This window comes from Gavialis gangeticus, unplaced genomic scaffold (assembly GCF_001723915.1).
Source record: "Gavialis gangeticus isolate Ggan-Ray unplaced genomic scaffold, GavGan_comp1, whole genome shotgun sequence".
In the NCBI taxonomy this organism is placed as follows: Eukaryota; Metazoa; Chordata; order Crocodylia; family Gavialidae; genus Gavialis; species Gavialis gangeticus.
This window is the reverse complement of record NW_017729017.1, coordinates 4,924,557-4,932,503: the sequence shown is the minus strand read 5'-3', so window position 1 is coordinate 4,932,503 and position 7,947 is coordinate 4,924,557.

Genomic DNA, 7,947 nt, shown 5'->3' with positions numbered 1-7,947 from the left:
TGGCCTTAATAAATCTATTAATCAAAGAAAATCCCTATAAGGCAGCTTATGTCTTCACAGCCCCCCTAGAAGAAGGCTGGGAGGGAAGGATTCCAGAAAGAGAAGTACTGCAGACAGACTGAATGGGAGCTCCTCCATACAGACTCCAAGCTGCCTGAGCAGGCTGGCAGCTTTGTCAGCCTCCCTGTTTTTAATGCAAGCCTGGTGTTTGCAAATCCATCAGCACCTCTCCTCTGGCTGAGAGTGCTCCTGTGGGTATACTGCCCTGGTAGTCTGTTGCAGATGGCGGTTAACTAGGTACAGCCCTGAATGTCACAACCAGGAGGGATATGTGGAAGGTGCTGTGCTTTGACAGGCTCAGTGTTAGGGAGGATTTTGAGTGTGTTGGAAGGGATGAGGTGTTTTCATTGTTTCATGAAGCCTTGTGAGCTGATATGATTCAACTATTCACACAGGGATGTACAACTAGGGGTCTGAGTTCAGCAGTGTCTCTGACCTCCAGGGTATGGGCATAGGTGTGTGTGGCTACAGGGGGGTACAAAGACCAATGTAAATATATCAGCACAGGCTCTATGGCCCACAGCATGTACCTAGAGAGTTGGGCTGTTCTAGTCTACATTGGCCATTTCCACTTTGGCTACTTTACTATGTCCAGCTTTGTTAGTTTCCCTTAAGGGTTGTTAGTAGTCAGTAGAGATGACCTCCATGCCAGAGCAAATTCTGACATTTTGAAACATGTCATTGCCCTGAACCAAAATGAAACTTGATTTTTTTTTTGGTTGAATGAAATACTCTAAAATATTTTGTTTCAGAGCAAGCAAAAGAGCCTCAACACAATGTTCCAGTGGAAGATGATGTACACAGAAAAGAACACACAGTTATCTCTTTTTGACCCTAGTCACTGTCAAAATCTAGGGCACTGCAAGTTGCTTGCATATGCAGGAAAATTGCTGATGAAACCTGATATTTAGCTGTAATTCTGTGCATTTCTAAAGGATGTATAAAGTCTACTTCTCCCAGCCAAACAAGAACCAAATAGGGCTGCTCTTGGTTTAGAACTGTGTAAAGAACAAGCTCAGCACTAGTGCAGGGAAGAATCACCCCCTACAAGGGATAGAGGACAGTATAAAAACATATGCATAAATATGGAAGGGGCCTGAAAATCTTCAGTGGGGTGCTCATAAGCTAAGTCAAATGCTGAGACAATCCACTTGAACTGGCTAGCCTAGCCAAGCTGGAGTTCTACAACCCTTCCAGATGTATCAGTCTCAAGATCCACTAGGATCCTACAGTTGATAAGGAAACTCATTACAAACGGATTTCTTATTCATGTTAGCCCTCTAAGTCTCTTTCATCCCATTATGTGGGGATGGGACTGGGTGTCAAAAAGCTCTAGGAAGGGTGGGGAACTGGAGTTAGTGGTTGGGTACAGGCTAAGGAGAGACATTACACATAAACCAATTTAAGTGATCAGAAACTGGTTTAAACCTGTAACAGAACAGATGTTCAGTGCACATAAACCAGTTTGAAAATAGCTGAAACCAGTTTGAGATAAATCTGGTTGAATGCAGTATCAGACTTAACTGATTTGGGTCAAAGCAGTTTATGCAATGTCTGTCCCAGACCCCTTGCTGGTTTAAGCTAAATCAGGCTCCCCCAGCATGCTCTCTGGGCTGGGTAGGGCTCTCACCTGTACTGCAGGGCTGGCCCCTCCTCTGCTCCCTGGCTAAAGTTTCAGTAGAGACTTGCAGACACCGCAAGTCTGCCTGCTTTCCCCTTCCCCTTCCCACTCCCTGCAAAGCAGGGACCCCTGGTCCCCTCTGCCTTACACAGACATACAGCATTAGCTAGCAGACCACATGTGGGCTAGGGTCCCTGCTGTGGCAGACAGCAGTGTCAGGTTAGGGCTTTTTGGAGCTAATCAAAGCTCAGCTGGTAATGTCTCTCTCTTTCTTTAAGAAGAGTTTGAACTTATGAGAGAGACTGTTTGTTTTCTGATGGGGTGATAAATGCTGATAACAGAACTGATAAATGTTATCATTCAAGGTGCAGGGGACCCCCTCACATCCCCCTCAACTCAGTGCTGTTAAAGTGAAGGGAGGACTGCTGTAGCGCTCCCCTGGCTTCTAGCCTGAGCCACTGCAGGTATGTGCCTGCATGTCTGGGATATCTGTACAGTTACAAAATGATTCAGCCTAGCCAGGTTAGACTAACCTGCAAAGATTGAATCAGTTCAGGCTCAGGCTTTTTGAATGTTTGTCCCTAGCCAACACATGTAACAACATGGCCAGGCACCTGGGGCAGCTGCCACAGACAGAGGCATGAGTGACTTCCTGTTGCTGTTGCCACTGCTGGCAAAACTGTGGAAGCAGCTGGTTTTTTCCTGCCCCTCCCCACCGTCAACCCCACAAGTCAATGCCTGAGGCAGCTGCCCTGATTGCCCCACCCTATTTATGCCACCTGGGTACAGACCCCACTTCTAAGTGACTGACTAAACATCCAGTGGAACAGGAGGATTGTGTATGTGTTAGTTTGGACACTGCCCATGGGCAGGCTTGCATCCAGCCATCATATGATTCATTACTACATTCACAAGTGAGCAAAAGCCAGCAAAATCCCTTCCTGCATGTTGCAAACCAAACTCCCCCCACTGAGCCACCAGCCATGAGGGAAAGCTTGGGAGAAGAAGAGAGCCTTGGGCAAAGGAGCTGGAGTTTTGCTAGACTGCTGTGGGATGGGAATTCTGGAGCTGGATCTCCACATCAAGAATATGCCATGCTGGGGTCTTCTCTCAGTAACAGCTTGGTACATTCAGGCAGGCAGCTGGCATCAGCTGAGTTTCTGTCATAGGAAATAAACTCAGGGCTTGCTTCTAGCCCTCTAATTGTTATGGTCTGTCAGGCTACCTGGCCTAATGGATAGAGCCAGGTGTGGGACTGGGGATTACAGGGGTCAGAAACCACAAGTCTGGAGCCAAATGCCAAGCCAGGGTCAGGATCCAGGAATCAGAAGCCTGGTTACCAAATCCAAGGGACAATCCATGGGGCGAGGTCCAAGAACAAAGCCAAACCAGGGTCAGGAGCCAGGAAACAGATCTGCAGGGAAACCCAAAGCCAAAAGCCAGGAACAAGCCAAAAGCAAGGTCAGGAACCAGGAAAGCGAGAGATGTTGCTAGAACATCTTGACAACTAGAGACCAGTAGATTGAGCAACAAAGTTCAAGTGCTGGAGGAGTTCCCTGAAAGCAGCCCCAGAACCATGAATGGCGCATGCTCCCGGCAGCTGGGGGTGCATGACTGCGCCGGTGGTGGCAGGAGCATGGTGGCAGGTGTGGGAGCCTGGCGGCAGTGAGTGGGGAGCTCCTGCAGATGCTGCTGGCACTGTCAGCAGTGGAGGAGTGAGGGTGGGGGTGGTGAGCCTGACCATGGGTCAGCAACCACCTATGGGCGCTGCCAGCAGTGGTGGCCAGGAGTGATCATAGACCGCCCACAGGCGGTGCCTTTCTGCCAGGGATGCACCGCCACGCACAGGAGGTGCATGTGCACCCGTGTGCACCCCCTACGTGTTGCCCCTGCCCAGAACCAGAAGAAAGGAGTTGAGGGTCAGCTGGCCTTGATTAGTTGTAATTGGGTCAGGCACAGCGAACAGGGGTTGCAGGGCAGGAGCCTACTTATGTTTTACAGAGCTGATCCAGGCTGCAGGGCAGGAGGCTTACACTAACATGCAATCATAGAATCTGCTGAAAGGCCATCTAACCTCAATCATCAGGAGGTAAATGTCAGTACAGCCAAAAACTGATCTGAAGGGTAGGCAGTCATCAGCACCACAGACCACAGGCCAACCTGGCACCTTGGACCCAGGCTCAGCCAGGAGCTCAAGAACTGGATGGACCAAGGAGACTGAATACTTTAGAGGACTAAAATATGTATAATGTATTTATTATATATACCATGGAAACTGAGGAAACATCTCACACTACTTAAGGTAGGGGTGTTGAACTCACCACTCCTTGTGTTCTGGATCTGGATGTGATGACAGGGTGACAGGCAGCACAGGGGTTAATGTAGCTATTACTCAGCCCTACCACTAACATGCATCTCCGTTGTTACTTCCTACCTAGGAATTCAGGAATACCTTGCTTGCTTCACCCCTGGCTCCTGTGGGAGCCCCCCACAGGCTAGATCTGGCCCACAGGAATCAAGCTTGACACTTCTGGTTTAAGACTTTTTTCCTTATAAGGCTATCCTCTGAGCAGAAAAGTAATTGTGGCACAGAGAAACAGAGTGAGCAAGGTCACAGGGAAAGCAAGTGACAGAGAAGGGAATTGAAGCCTGGTCTTTTCAGTCCTGGGGTGAGTCCTGGGCCTAACCACTGGGCAATCCTTCCTCTGAGAGGCCCCTGCCTGCCCAAGTTGAGATTTATTGGCAGAGCAGCATGTGAAGCAAGATAGGGTGTGGGGAGAAGGAGGTGGCACAGTTTGCCTGAATACTGCCAGTGTGGAGAATGAAAAAGGGGTGTCAGTCTGCAGGGCTGTGACCTGGCACCAAGCACCAGTGCTTAATACCCTTTAAAGTGCATTACTGGGAAGCCAGGAACTATGGGGCACAATGTTCCCAAACAGGAAACCTCCAATCCCTGTCTCCAAGCCCAGAGCAGCTCTCACTTCCTCTCTGAGGACAGAACTCAGGAGCGGTGCACTGTCATTATAACAAATGCCAGCCAGTGGCAGTGAGGGGCCCCTGGGGGCCTGTGCCATCATGCATACTGAGTGGGTTTATGGGAACAGCCAGTGCCGCTCAGCTCATCGGATGCTAATGAATGCAGGGCCAGGTTGAGGACACAGTGGCCTGTTGGACTTGTTTCCTAATGGGAGTCAGAAAAGCAATTCAAATGGAAATGTCTCACTGCTGCACAAATGGGGGAAGGGACTGAGGAAAAGAGTCAGCAATTGTACAGTAGAGAAAGGATGAGGGATAGAAGAGAGAGAATGGGAGGGTAGGGAATGGGAGAGATAAAGATAGAGAAGATGCAAAGAAGGGGGACAGAGAGATGGGTGAGGAAGGAAAAGTCAATGAGGGAACAAAGAAAAGAGGCTGATGGTGAGGCTGGGTGGCTGGGAAAGACTGGAAGGTCTGGAGAGCTGTTTGGTTTGGCTGAATGCTTGACAGTGCAGTTGGCTTTGCCCCTTAAAAAGGTCTTGCCCATTAGTCATTGGGCAAAACCTTCTCATGGCAAACAGGGGAAGCAAATCCTTCTCAGGAGTGGGCTTGGGACGATGCATGGGCACTGTATTGTGGGCTTTGTATTGAAAGGGGCTGCCATCATAGCACAGTTTCTTCCACCCCTGGAGAGGGCTTTTTCTGCCCCTCTCGCTCCTGACCCTATGCCCACACAGGGAGTGGCCATCTGAATGATTTTCATTCCCCAAGCTCCCTGTACATATCATCTCTTAGAGTCCCCTCTGTCCCACACAGAGTGGTGCTGTCTCCACACCTCTCATCTGCAGAGATTGTCTCATCTTCCTTGTACATTATGCATTGCATATGCCCTAATGCACAGTGCTTGGGATTATGGGGTTTGTGCCACTATGCATCCAAACATGCTCCTGCCATACAGATGGCAGGCCAGCTACCAAAGTCATTTTGTACCACTGCAGAGCACCCTGACCTGTAGTGCTGATGACTGAATCAGTGGGCAGCTCTGGACTGGGCAGACAGTGGCAAGGAACTGCCTTACATCCATACATTCTCAAGCTGCCCAACAAAAGTTAGACACATGAGCTCAGCTGAGTCCTCACCAGCCCAAATCAGAGAAGAACAATTTCCTCCTGTGTCTCATAAATACCATTCCTATCAATCGATCCAAAGTGGCACTGGTTTTCCCAGCAGCCCCTCAGACTCTTCCAGTTTGTGACTCACTAGAACCCCTGATCTTTTTCTCTTGTACTTGCTGCCTGGACTGTTGTTTCCCATTTTGTATTTGTGCAGTTGATTTTTCCTTCATTAGTTCGGGGCACTCGTCTTTGTTGTATTTTATCTCACTGATTTCAGGCCACGTCTCCAGGGGGCTGAGGTGGTATGGGTGCTAAGAAGGTGCATGGTTGACAGCCCAGAGGTTGCAAGCTTGACACGGCAGTGGAAAAGCTTGCAGTACGGCCCTGTCAGATTTAAACAAATCTGCAAGTTCTGCCAAGTACCTTGTCACAAAGACACATAAAAGGAAAGGAAGGCTGTTTCTGCAATTTATCACAACCATTTTGAATTCCAGTCCTATCCTCTGAAGTGCTTACAGCCTCTCTCAGCTTGGTATCATCTACATGCTTTAAGTGTACTCTGTGCTCCATCCTCCAAGTTGTTGATGAATATATTGAATAGTAATGGACCCAAGACAGAGCTTTGAGAGACCCACCTTGATATGTCCTCTGAGTTTGACAGCAAACTATTGATACCTACTGTCTAAATACAGTTTTCCAACCAGTTGTGTTCCACCCGAGAAATTTCATCTAGATCATATTTCCCTAGTTTGCTTACAAGAACGTCATGTCAAAAGCCTTACTAAGGGCAAGATATCATAGTTATTGCTTTCACTATCCACTAGGCCTGTTAAAGAAGAAAATTAGATTGATCTGACACATTTTATTCTTGGTGAATCCATGTTGGCTCCTTCTTATTAACTTGTTACCCCCCAGGTACTTACAAATTGATTGTTTAATAATTTATGCTAAGATTTTCCATGTGCTGAAGATAGGCTGAGTGGTCTATAATTCTTTAGCTCTTTCTTTTTGCTTTTTTTAAAGATAGGTGCTGTATTTGCCCTTTGCTAGTCCTCGTGGACCTCATTCATCCTCAAGGTGACTCTTTGTGCTTTTAATATTCTTTTAAAAGCTTCCAGTTCTTTTTTTCCTTTAAAGTTCGTCCCCTGGGAACTTACTTACCAATATCCTGAATTTGTTTGAAGTTTGCTTTTTTTTTTTTTTTGAAGTTCATGGTCTTTATTCTACCGCTCCTTCCTTTCCTTAGCATCACAAAACCTATCATTTCATGATCCCTTTCACCCAAATTGCTTTCTTCCTTCAGACTCTCAGCCAAGTCCTTCCTCTCAGTCAGAATCAAATGTAAAGTGGCTGTTCCCGGGGCAGATCCAGAGGGGGAGCAGTGGCAGAGTTCCACCCCCACCCTAGAGGTGCACCAATACATTGATCTGATATTGGGTCGGCACCGATAAAAAGAAAATTGACTATATCAGAAATCAGCTTTTTTTGCCTGATGAGACCGATAATGGGGCCAATAAAAGCCCCATGCATGCAGATCGAAGCCCCTGTGGTGAGGGACGGAGTGGAGCTGGGGCCAGGCAGGTGCTGCCCAGCCAGGGTGGAGTGGAGCACGGGACGGAGCCACAGCTCGTCCAGGGGACACATGAGGGGTAAGGGGGCAGCTCCCTCCGCTGTGTGCACCCCGGGAGGGCATGGGGGGCATGTGCCTCCAGATCTATGTGGGGTGGGGAAGCTACCACAGCAGACTGGGGCCAGGGCTGTGTTGCCCCCCTCTTCCCCTCTGTGTCCCCTGGACGAGCTGCAGTTCTGTCCTGTGTCCTACCCCGGCTGGGCAGCGCCTGCCCCAGCCTCTGTCCCTGCCCCAGTCCCTCCCTTACTACAGGGGCCTCAATCTGCCCCCCGCCCCATGCCCCTTCCTTTCCCCCTCCCCTTCCACCACAACAGACTTACCAGTCAGACATTCCTCTTCAAATTACCAGGCTGCCTAGCAGAAATAGGATCTGTATAGGCTGATATGCCTCCTTAAAAATCGCCTATCGGTACCGGCCCAAAAAATCTCTGTCGGGGCACCTCTACCCCACTCCCCTTTAGCTGGGTTGTGAGTGAGCTCTTGGCATGGGGTCTGCCCAGAGCCCTTGTTTTCTCACATCTCTGGAGCCCACTGGGTGAGCATTG